The sequence below is a fragment of the Oncorhynchus gorbuscha genome, linkage group LG19 (genome assembly GCF_021184085.1).
Source record: "Oncorhynchus gorbuscha isolate QuinsamMale2020 ecotype Even-year linkage group LG19, OgorEven_v1.0, whole genome shotgun sequence".
Lineage (NCBI taxonomy): Eukaryota > Metazoa > Chordata > Actinopteri > Salmoniformes > Salmonidae > Oncorhynchus > Oncorhynchus gorbuscha.
Genome location: NC_060191.1, coordinates 50,239,105 through 50,252,594, shown reverse-complemented (window position 1 = coordinate 50,252,594; position 13,490 = coordinate 50,239,105).

The window sequence follows — 13,490 nt, the reverse complement described above, 5'->3', positions numbered from 1 at the left end:
TAATATCACAATGAGTTCTGGTTCCTCCAGAAATGTCCTGTACCTCGGGCCTAAAAAGAGTCCTGCCCGGTAGAGTTCAGTGAACTCAAGTGACTTTTGTCACGCGATGTTTGTCCGTTCGTTCCGTGTAGCGTAAACCCAGTATTAAACATACAATCAATATAACAATTACTTTACCACAGAACCTTAAAGCGGATCAACTCTTAATTAAGTCCTCAACTACCACTAACTACACAAATCACAGTATACATCATATCCAAACAAATGAAATACCGTATACAAAAAGGTGGTAGTCAGTCGGTCAGTCAGACAATCCAATCCGCCAATAGATCTCCAGCGGAGAAAGGCCACGAAGAACGGAGAGGTGTAGTCCAGGGACGCAAAGAGTGGATCCGATCCTGGGTAAACTCTATTAGGCAACAAAACACACGTTTAACGGCAACAAAACAACGGAATAGAGAAGCTTCGGGAACTGAGGGTTGAACACATCCTCAGTCACGTCTCCATCACAAAACCCACTTTTGCGCAGCTGATGCTGGCTATTTAATTGGGAATTAAAGGGAAAGCGCCCTATTGGAAGGAGCTGCACTGAGACGGTTCAGAAAAATTCAGGGCCGTCACACACACACACACACACACACAAATAGGGTTCTACAGACTGTAGTGAGTGAGTATGCAGTATGTGATGTCTAACAGCCCAACACCATCACACACAAAATAAAGGCCCAAATCTAGAGTGAGAGGCTCCCCTCCTTTCCCCCTGAAGTGGTACTCTAGGCCCACACTGACATTAACTTAACTTCAAATAGTTGTTTTATAATTATATGCAGGAACGTTACAAACTGTACAATACATTTAAACAACACAGGAACAGGAAGCAAATAAAATAGTAAGGTTACAGTATGTGCATGTTATGGTCAAACGTTTAACGTGATGTCTTGTGAGACATCAATACTTAGCACGCTGTTGTGACAACCACCCATTCCTGACCCTCTTTGCTGATGAACATCTTGCGGTCTGTGTTGTTCAGTTATGCGAATGCTCAGGCAATATCACGCCACTAACTCTTTCCTCCTCCCGATCCTGTTTGTCCTCATCCACCATGTTTGGTTCTTCATACTAATGCTTGATCAGTCATGAGAGCTCCACATCTACCAAGACATGCAACCAGACGTAGCAGGTTTGCTTTAGTTATTTGTACTCTGGACAGCTTCAAAGCTAATGACAATGCATTGCTTAGCTACATAGAGTATATTACTTGACCAATCCTAAATGCTGCACACTTAACAGAGGTCTTGGCTGATTTCTTTAAATTTTCCCATGATGTCAAGCAAAGAGGCACTGAGTTTGAAGGTAGGCCTTGAAATACATTCACAGGTACACCTCCAATTGACTCAAATGATGTCAATTAGCCTATCAGGGGCTTCTAAAGCCATGACATAATTTTCTGGAATTTTCCAAGCTGTTTAAAGGCACAGTCAACTTAGTATATGTAAACTTCTGACCCACTGGAATTGTGATACAGTGAATTATAAGTGAAATAATCTGTCTGTAAACAATTGTTGGAAAAATGACTTGTGTCACAAAGTAGATGTCCTAACCAACTTGCCAAAACTATAGTTTGTTAACAGTACATTTGTGGAGTGGTTAAAAAATGAGTTTTAATGACTCCAACCTAAGTGTAAGTAATTTTCCAACTTCAACTGTACATAAGACCAGGAACAGATACTTATCATGCACACATGGTTATGTAATTAGATTACTCACTGCAAAAGCTCTTTCCAAATATGGGCTTGTTGAAAGATGTTTATAAGACTAAATATGCACTCTGCAGTGTTTCACTCTTCACGACTGTCTTGGTGTGCTTGGAGCATGTTAGTTTGTTGGTGATGTGGATACCAAGGTATTGGAGTCGTGGCTGGCCATGCAGTCATGAGTGAAAAGGGGGTACAGGAGGGGACTGAACATGCACCCGTGAGGCACCCCCATGTTGAGGATCAGCTTGGCCGAGGTGTTGTTACCTACCCTTACCACCTGGGGGCGGCCCGTAAGGAATTCCAGGATCCAGCTGCAGAGGGAGGTGTTTAGTCTCAGGTTCCTTAGTTTAGTGATGAGCTTTGAGGGCACTATGGTGTTGAGCGCTGAGCTGTCTTTCAGTCTTTCAGAGACTGAACAAAAATGTCTGCTTGTATATTTAGCAATGAATCCGCCAATAGAAACATTGCTGGAAGATGTCTAATGGCTCTATCGAACAAGGACAACCATATCTACATCCACAACAACTTATAGTGTCAGTATAACATAGAGCCTTCCGAAATGCCACAAGGCAGGACTACACATTTTTTTGATCTTGGTCCTCCAATCAATACACGGTAAGCCATCATAGGGTGCATCATTCAGCCCTGACCGGCCTTCCTCCTGTCACGTCTACTCCCACTGCCAGCTCCAGTGCTAGACTTCACCGGTTTACTAACCACCGGTCCTGGCAACCCATCATTATGCACACCTGGCAACCCATCATTACACACACCTGTGCCCCATCATCAGTCATACCCGGACTTCATTACTAGCTTGATTCCTTACTATTCATCTAGCACTCTGTTCTATCAGTCGTCAGGTAGTATTGTTTATGTTTTCTAGTTAAACGCTTCTCTTCTTTTGTATTCGTTCCATATTCATTATCATTAAACTCACACTGCGCTTGTTTCCCGACTCCCTGTGTCTATGTTACATGTCCTTGGCAAATGTATGTACACTACATGTATGTACCTGCTCGTCGAACATCTCTTTCCAAAAATATGGGCATTAACCCTAACCCTAACCCCTCTTTGCTGATATAACAGCTTCCACTCTTCTGGGAGGCTTTCCACTAGATCCACTGGAACATTGCTGTGGGGACTTGCTTCCATTCAGCCACAAGGTCATTAGTGAGATCAGTCACTGATGTTCGGCGATAAGGCCTGGCTCGCAGTCGGAGTTCCAATTCATCGCAAAGGTTTTTGATGGAGTTGAGGTCAGTGCTCTGTGCAGGCCAGTCAAGTTCCTCCACACAGATCTTGACAAAGCATTTCTGTATGGACCTCACTTTGTGCATGGGGGAATTGTCATGCTGAAACAGGGAAGGGCCTTCCCCAAACTGTTGCTGCAAAATTGGAAGCAAAGATCATCTAGAATGTCATTGTATGCTGTAGCGTTAAGATTTCCCTTAACTGGAACTAAGGGGCCTAGCCTGAACCATGAAAACAGCCCCCAGACCATTATTCTTCCTCCACCAAACTTGCCAGTTGATACTATGCATTCGGGCAGGTAGCATTCTCCTGGCATCCACCAAACCCAGATTTGTCCGTTGGACTGCCAGATGTTGAAGTGGGATTCATCACTCCAGAGAACACGTTTCCAGTGCTCCAGAGTCCAATGGCGGCCAGCTTTACACCACTCCGACCGAGGTTGGCATTGTACATGGTGTTCTTAGACTTGTGTGCAGCTGCTCTGCCATGGAAACCAATTTCATGATGCTTCCAACAAACAGTTATTGTGCTGACGTTGCTTCCAGAGGCAGTTTGGAACTTGGTAGTGAGTGTTGCAACCGAGGACAGACTATTTTTAAGCGCTACGCTTTGTCAACATGACAGAGAGGCGGATGGCATTGGCGTGTCTATACAAGTCGGTTGAGTCACCATGTTTTTTTTACTTGCACACTTGCACAAACACACAGCCAGACATTAGAAACATGGACAGCAACATCATATTTTGCTTACATTGACTGGACAAAATTATTTTGGTATCTTTTAGTTGTCACTGTAGTAGACTAAGCATAGGTAATTTAATGCTGATATTATGTTCAAGTTGAAATGGTGCTGGAATAGTGGAGGCAGCTACTGTTTTCTTTGCGACTTGCGGTAATATTAACTTTCTTGACCATGAAGTAGGTCATGTAACTGTTTGTTACATGTGTGATGGAAAATGTTATGTTTGTGCTTTTCTAATAAACAATTTCTGTGTTCATGCAAGTGACTGATTGAACAAATCCTCACTATCAGTATCTACAATTTGGCAGTATGCCTAGACTTGTTTTGTGTGATAGATATCTCAGTTTTAAGGTCTCAGCTTAGAGAGAAGAAGCCTTGTGAGCTATTGGTCTGTCACGTGCATGAACCAGTATTGGTTGGTCATATGAATTTTATAGATTTTTTATTTAACCTTTATTTAACCAGGAAGGGCTCAATAAGATTTAAAATATCTTTTTCAAGAGCGTCCTGGCCAAGATAGGCAGCACCAAGTCATTACAAAAATTACAGACGAACAACATGAAAAACTACAAGTAATCTAGTAAAAACCACAGAATTAACAAGAGTATAACAAAAACAAAAACAGCAAATTAAAAATATTGACAGGTCAGGGAATCAGTCTCAAAATCATTAATCAGTGATTTTAAATACTAATCGGGACAAGTTCTTCCAGTTTAAAAGTATTTTGTAAGGAGTTCCAAGACGATGGCGCAGAGTACATAAAAGCCCTTTTACCAAATTCAGTTCGGACATTTGGAACAGTTAGCAGGATAAAGTTCAGCGAACGAAGAGAGTACCCACCACATTTCGGAACAATAAAAATGCCCAAATAACAAGGTAGTAAACCCAAAATGGCTTTGTAAATACAAGTATACAAGTGACTGAGCCTACGAGTGACTAGAGAAGGCCAGCCAACCCTGGTATACAAAGTGCAGTGGTGCGTAAGGGTTTTTCAGTTTAAAATAAATCTCAGAGTGCCATGGTAAAGGGTGTCAATTGATCTCAAACACTGAGTGGAAGCATTCACATATAAAATATCCCCATAGTCTAGTAAATGCATAAATGTAGCTGATACTAGCCTCCTTCTGGCTTCAAAAGAAAAACAGGTCTTATTCCTAAAATAAAATCCCAATTTCAGCCTCAATTTTTTGTAAATTGTTGAATATGCAATTTAAAAGAGAGGCCGTCATCAATTAAAATTCCAAGATATTTATATGTTACAACCTCAATCTCCTTGCCCTGACAGGTAGTAATAGGTGAAACCGTAGTCAGGGTGTGACTACGGTGAATACGCTAGTTTTTGTATTATCTAGGGGTTTTGTATTGTCTAGGGGTTTTGTATGTCTAGATATTTGTAGGTCTAGGTATTTGTATGTTTATGGTGGCCTGATATGGTTCCCAATCAGAGGCAGCTGTTTATCGTTGTCTCTAATTGGGGATCATATTTAGGTAGCCATTTCCCTTTGGTGTTTGTGGGTTCTTGTCTATGTGTAGTTGCCTGTCAGCACTCAATTGTATAGCTTCACGTGTCGTTTTGTTATTTTGGTTAGTTAGTTCAGTGTTCATTCTTAATATAATAAAGAATGTACGCATACCACGCTGCGCCTTGGTCCGATTCATACGACGATCGTGACCGAAGAACCCACCAAAGATGGACCAAGCAGCGTGTTCAGGGGGAATGGACCTGGGAAGAGATCCTGGATAGAGCAGGACCCTGGACGCAGGCTGGGGAGTATTGCCTTCCGAAGGAGGAAATAGAGGAAGCGAAAGCGGAACGGCGACGGTACGAGGAATTATACACACGAGGTAGGCCGGGGGGGGGCACATGGAGCAGTCGGCTTAGCCGAGGAGCGAACCAGAGCCAGTCAGGGAGTCGGATGAGGAGTTCGACACAAGATTCCAGAGAGAGGTGCTAGCATTGAGAGCGCTGCAGAGCGTGCGTGCTGAGGTGCGTATCATCAGCCCGGTGTCACCTGTACCAGTCCCACGCATCAGGTCTCCAGTGTGCCTCCACAGTCCAGAGCTTCCGGCGACAGTACCCAGTCCGGAGCTTCCGGCGATGGTTCCCAGTCCTGAACCTCCATCGATGGTCCACAGTCCGGAGTTTCCAGCAACGATCTCCAGTCAGGAGCCTCCAGCGACGATCCCCAGTTCGGGGCCTCCAGCGACGGTCCCCAGTCCGGGGTCTCCAGCGACGATACCACGCTGCGCCTTGGTCCAATTCATACGGCGATCGTGACAGTGGCTTTATAATTCAAAAACAAAGAATGTAAATACTAGGAGTGTGAGACCACAGAGCCTGCTAGATCCTGCTCTTTTTTCGGGCCATACTCTCTCTTACCACAAGATGATGAACCTGCACCAGTCATTTTTTGATGGTACTCTCCTCTTGTGGGGACAATTTATCATTCAGTGACAGACTAAATACCTTTTAGAGAGCATACTTAAATTAAAAAGGGGCTAATTGTTTACAATGTCTCTGTAATCCTGAAGTGTTACTCTTGCACACTGGAACTCATGCAACTGCCTGTGAGATGCCTGCATTATTCAAGGCCTGTTCAAATGCTGCTACAATGGACAAACATCAAATATAAACTGCAGGAACCTTACATGTAGTCCAGCCCACTATCTGCCTCAGGAGAGCATGCACTCACCATGCTTCAACCTATTCAGAAAATAAATAGTTACTGCAGTTCTCTGTTACTCGTGCCAGGTAATGATATGTGGTGGCATATAAAATCACATCTAGAGCATGGGCTGCATCCATTATCCACGTGGGAGGTTAACAAAGGGAATAAAGTGAGCATCACACAGACGTGTGCTTCTATACGGCCCCCACTGCAGCATCACTGTCTGTTGGCAGACAACCTGCCATCTCTCCATCCATGGCCCCCCGCCTTTACCCTGTTTTACCCTGTGGCTCCCAACCCCTGCATCTGAGCCCTAGGGAAAGGCACGACAGACTATGCCCACCCCTGCCCCTGCCCCAGCCTTTGTGGATCAAAGGAAGTGTGCCAGATTATGCACTAGCCAAACAGATGCCCCCTACTCCCCATTCTCCTCCTCCATCACTCCCCCACTCCCCATCCCTCCCTACCATCTCCACCCCCCCTCAACCCTGCAGTCTCCAGCTGCTGTGATTTAAATGAGGGCCCCGTGAAGAAAGGAGGGCATCTGCCACACGCCCCAGAGCCTCTCCTCAGAGCAAAATACACATTTAAAGTGTCACTCTCATGGAGATGTCCTGCAACAAGATTAAGTCCTTTAAAAAAGTAAAGTGGGCTAAAACGGAATGGATAGGTGCATACACTTTGAATTGGAGTTGAAGCTTTAGGACAGGGATGGAAGCAAAAGACACCTGGGTGATGTCATTGTCATTACCCTCCAAATGAGAGATTGGATATGGAGCTTCATTAGGGACATTTTCTGAAAAAAACTACAAATAGAAGATCAAAACCAAGTGTCCTGAAAACATATTTGAAGTGTGTACAGCACAACACTGAAATCTGCTAAGGACCTGAAACAAGTTCTGTATGTATGATAATGTTTTATATCGATTCAGAGGAGAGAGAGGAATGATGTGTTCAATCATTAACAGTCTTTCCCATTGCCATGATCTCATGGTCCTTGCTATCTGGTATCCTTGGGACGTCACTATCCCATTGAAATTGACATTTCAAATGGTTACGGTAAGGGTTACGGTTAAGTGAAGGCTGATGGTTAGAGTTACGGTTATGGTTAAGGTTAGAGTAGGTTTTAGGGTTTAGGGTAGGGACATCCCAAGAATTATGGATAGAAATAACAATGATCTCATTATCTCTCCTCTCTCATGTCTGGTCCATTAGCCTTTTCTGCTTTAGCGGTTCCTCACAGCAGAGCAGACCCTTAATGATGATGAGCATGGCACGGCGTTATGACCTCACTACTGCATTAATGCTACCAGTCAGGCAGAGAGGGACTGAAGCTAGAGCTAATTCTGGGGCTCTGATCAGTACGGTATCTGCCAATCAGACCAGTTTAACAGACATTAGAGCCTGGTACCAATCCTAAGACGAGGGGTTGATAGGATCAAAATGACCCGTGGCCAAAAAGATGGATCCATCATCTCTGTTTACAAACACAAAATGCTGTATCCTGTGTTTAATGGGTGAAACAGTAAGGCTATCCCCAAAACCATTTTTGTCCTAATTTATTTAATTTAGGATTAAGCAAATTATATGTTGTCAGTAAATGCGTAATCACCCTGTAAAGGCTACTTTCACCTCTGATTAATTGATATACCTGCCCATTCACTCTAATTAACACACAGCTGCTGCTTAATGAACTGCATGCAGGGAGGAGAGGGGTATCTCTTTCTCTCTCGCTCTCTCTCTACCTCTAAGCAACAGTGTCAGAGGGTGTTTGTTTCCACATTTGTTTCCATGCATTTTTATCAGTTTCACCTGAGACATATAGCTCGTTGTGAAAACCCCTACATCTATCTGACTCCTAATACATCATTCATATGTTGATAATGATCAAAGAGTTACAGTGCATTCTGAAAGTATTCAGACCACTTGACTTTTTCCACATTTTGTTACGTTACAGCCTTATTCTAAAATTGATTCAATATACAATGTTGCTCATCAATCTACACACAATACCCTATAATGACAAAGCGAAGAAAAAATATATAAATACCTTATTTATATAAGGATTCAGACCCTTTGCTATGAGACTTGAAATTGAGCTCAGGTTCATCCCGTTTGCATTGATCATCCTTGAGATGTTTCTACAACTTGACTGGAATCCACTCGTGGTAAAATCAATTGATTGGACTTGATTTGTAAAGTCACACACTGGTCTTTATAAGGTCCGACAGTTGACAGTGAAAGTCAGAGCAAAAACCAAGCCATGAGGTTGAAGGAATTGTCTGTAGAGCTCTGAGACAGGATTGTGTCGAGGCACAGATCTGGGGAAGGATACCAAAACATTTCTGCAGCATTGAAGGTACCCAAGAACATAGTGGCCTCCATCATTCTTAAATGGAAGAAGTTTGGAACCACCAAGACTGTTTCTAGAGCACACCAACCGGCCAAAATTAGTTACTGGAGGAGAAGGGCCTTGGTCAGGGAGGTGACCAAGAACCAGAAGGTCACTCTGACAGAGCTCCAGAGTTCCTCTGTGGAGATAGAAGAACCTTTCAGAAGGACAACCATCTCTGCAGCACTGCACCAACCAGGCCTTTATGGTAAAGTGGCCAGACAGAAGCCACTCCTCGGTAAAATGCACATGACAGCCCACTTTGAGTTTGCCAAAAGGCACCTAAAGGACTCTCAGACCATGAGAAACAAGATTCTCTGGTCTGATGAAACCAACATTGAACTCTTTGGCCTGAATGACAAGCGTCACATCTGTAGGAAACGTGGCACCATCTCTACGGTGAAGCGTTGTGGTGGCAGCATCATGGGGATGTTTTTCAGTGGCAGGGACTGGGAGACTAGTCAGGATCCGAGGGTAAGATGAACGGAGCAAAGTACAGATCTTTGATGAAAACCTGCTCTAGAGTGCTCAGGACCTCAGACTGGGGAGAAGGTTCACCTTTCAACAGGACAACGACTCTAAGCACACAGCCAAGACAACGCAGGAGTGGCAAGTCTCTGAATGTCATTGAGTGCCCCAGCCAGAGCCCAGACGTTAACCCGATGAAACTTCTCTGGAGAGACCTGAAAATAGCTGTGCAGCGACAGAGATTGAGAGGATCTGCAAAGAATGGGAGAAACTCCCCAAATAAAAGTGCGCCAAGCTTGTAGCGTCATACCCAAGACGATTTGAGGCTGTAATCGCTGCCAAAGATGCTTCAACAAAGTACTGAGTAAAGGCATTTGTTGTGGTAAAGGGTCTGAATAATTATGTAAATATATTTTTCAAAAATGTGTAAAACCCTGTTGTCGCTTTGTCATTATGGGGTATTGTGGGTAGATTGATGAGGACATTTTAGAATAAGGCTGTAATGTAACAAAATGTGGAAAAAGTGAAGGGGTCTGAATACTTTTCCAATGCACCATAAATAAAGATAAATTATGGTAATATCACAGGCCATCCATCAAAATACATCTAAAATCACAACAAATACCTATAAACAGGAGCCAATATTTTGTTAAGAAAAAGCCGCATAACAGGGGTAATAGTATTATGTCAGACACGGCTTGGGGAAAATGAACCAGAATAGGGATTCTGCATTACTCTCTGGTGGTGATTTCTCGGGGCTGGGGGAGGGACTGGGTGGAGGAGGAGACGGTAGTATGCATGGTATGACCCCAAGCTGATCTGATGGCTGGGCTCCAGAGCCACAAAGATTTTGGGGGGGAATTTAATAGTAGTCTTTAATGACTGTGTGTGAAACACCCAATGTTAATCAGTTAATACCTGTTACAATGAAAATGTGTCTCACTGTTCTCCGCTAACTAGTTGTTTTAATGAAAGCCCTACATTTAGCCCTGCATTGGGCCACTCAAGGACATTCCCATAGGGCGGCGCACAATTGGTCCAGCGTTGTCCGGGGTTGGCCAGGGTAGGCTGTCATTGTAAATAAGAATTTGTTCTTAACTGGCTTGCCTAGTTAAATTAAGGTTACACATAAAGACCCCCCCCCCCCCCCCCAGTGCACTACTTTTGACCATGGGCCCTGGTTAAAAGTAGTGCACTATAAAGGGAATAGGGTGCCATTTTGGACGCTTTCCATATTAATCACATCTAAATCTTAGCTGTTCCAAAACAAACCTCGTAAAACGGCATGGAAAGAGGCTGACATTTCAACAGTGACCCAGGACATGGCAGGGAGGAGCACCTCTCAGGAGCACCTCTCAGGAGCAACTCTCAGGAGCACCTCTCAGGAGCACCTCTCAGGAGCACCTCTCAGGAGCACCTCTCAGGAGCACCTCTCAGGAGCACCTCTCAGGAGCAACTCTCAGGAGCACCTCTCAGGAGCAACTCTCAGGAGCACCTCTCAGGAGCACCTCTCAGGAGCAACTCTCAGGAGCAACTCTCAGTCACACAATACACAGGGTCTCAAAGTGACACTAGTAATGTTTTTTTTTACATGATTAATCTGTGACCAGGGGAAAATAAACTGCCTGCAACGTATGTGAGATTAGGAGTGCTGATATAGAGGCTAAACTGATCCTAGATCAGCACTCCTCTGCGATTCTTTGTGAGTACAACCCTGATGTTTAGGTCCAAAAATAGTGAGTCTCTATTGGGGTCTACCTTCCTGTTTTATTTTTTTGCTTTCATCTCAACTTCCTGTCAATATCCTGGTATTCTGACATTGAGTAGTTCCTGCTGCTGAGGGTGTGGGATGTGCTTAATAGTCTAATGAGCACTTGAGTTACTGACATATGTCACTTGATAGCACAAATTACCCCCTGAACAAAGCCTGGGAGGATGTTTGAAGCCCCCTTAATGCCATGCCCTTTTATTCATTTACGATATAAAAGATTGCTGCTGAGGTTCCTTGAGGCATAACTACCACAGTGCAATGTTAATATCATTAGGGATCTGTCCTCCGTCAACCTCCTACGCCCACAGACAGTGTAACATTACTGCAGGCATTGTTATATCAGGAAGTTATATCCACAGCGAGCCAACTTAACCTATGGGCTCCAAAACCGATGTGTTGTAGGCTTTATTTTGTGTGTGGGGGGGGGGGGGTCTCTCTAGCATATGTTGAATCCCGAGTGCAGTGAGAATGAGAGTTCAGGAAGGTCAACAAGTGGGTGTGGAATGTACGCCTTTCCCACGAGGTGAGCACCTCCACACACACAAGCTCTGAGAAAACACGTATCGGGCCTCTGCCCAGGAGACGGGAATGCCACGGGGCTGCATCCAATGAGCCACCGTGTTAAATCAAACACAACAGTGAGGGAGATAGAGAAAGAGTCAAATGTGAAGAGAGTCTATAGGGGACTGGTGGATAATGTGCATTTCTGGAATGAGGAAATCCCTTTCGCTTGTGCACAAACACACACCGTCCACCCCACGGAGGTTAAGCTACAACTGCCGCAGAGACAGAGAGAGCACCCGGTGTGAATGGCCCTGCTGTTTTATCTGTACCTCTCACGGCAGAGCGGCTCCGCCACAACACTGTCAGAGCACATCAGTAGAGGAGAACCTGATCGCTCCCACAATCCTGCTCTCCACCCCACTCCACTGCCGCCCTGGGGAGAACGAGACACCACATACAGCCTGGTCACACCAGCCCATTGAGCCTCTCTGGGGGTATGTCCCAAATGACACCCTATTCTCTTATAGTGCACTAGTCTTGACCACAGCCCTGGTCAAAAGTAGTGCACTATAAAGGGAATAGGGTGCCATTTGTTACGCATCCCGGGTCTCAGCACGCTCTCTAACACATTCGGGGCAATGTAAAAGTTATGAATAGGGATGTAAGTCACTTTGGATAAAAGCGTCTGCTAAATGGCATATTATTATTATTATTATTATAAACTGTTGCACTGAGTAGAGAACTTTATGCCCTGCCTGAGGTTATGGCTGTAGTGGAATGTGACAAGGCACTTTACTTACTTGACATACACTACCGTTAAAACATTTGGGGTCACATAGAATTGTCCTTGTTTTCCATGAAAATATACATGAAATGAGTTGCAAAATGAATAGGAAATATAGTCAAAAACATTGATAAAGTTATAAATAATGATTTTTAATTGAAATAATAAATGTGTCCTTCAAACTTAGCTTTTGTCAAAGAATCCTCCATTCGCAGCAATTACAGCCATGCAGACTTTTGGCATTCTAGTTGTCAATTTCACCCCAATATTTCACCCCATGCTTCCTGAAGCACCTCCCACAAGTTGAATTGGCTTGATGGGCACTTCTTACATACCCTACAGTTCAAGCTGCTCCCACAACAGCTCAATAGGGTTGAGATACGGTGACTGTGCTGGCCACTCCATTATAGACAGAATACCAGCTGACTGCTTCTTCCCTAAATAGTTCTTGCATAGTTTGGAGATGTGCTTTGGGTCATTGTCCTGTTCCAGGAGGAAATTAGCTCCAATTAAGTGGCATCCACAGGGTATGGCATGGCATTGCAAAATTGAGTGCTAGCCTTCCTTCTTCAAGATCCCTTTTACACTGTACAAATCTCCCACCACCAAAGCACCCCCAGACCATCACATTGCATCCACCGTGTTTGACAGATGGTGTCAAGCCCTCCTTCAGCATCTTTTCATTTGTTCTGCGTCTCACGAATGTTCTTCTTTGTGATCCGAACGCCTCAAACTTAGATTTGTCTGTCCATAACACTTTTTTCCAATCTTCCTCTGTCCAGTGTCTGTGTTCTTTTGCCCATTTTTTCTTCTTATTGGCCAGTCTGAGATATAGCTTTTTCTTTGCAACTCTGCCTAGAAGGCCAGCATCCCAGAGTCAGCTCTTCACTGTTGACATTGAGACTGGTGTTTTGTGAGAACTATTTAATGAAGCTGCCATTTGAGGACTTGTGAGGCGTCTGTTTCTCGAACTAGACAGTCTCGACATTTGTCATCTTGCTCAGTTGTGCACCGCGGCCTCCCATTCCTCTTTCTATTCTGGTTAGAGCCAGTTTGCACTATTCTGTGAAGGGCGTAGTATACAGCGTTGTATGAGATCTTCAGTTTCTTGGAAATGTATCACATGGCCTTCATTTATCAGAACAAGAATAGA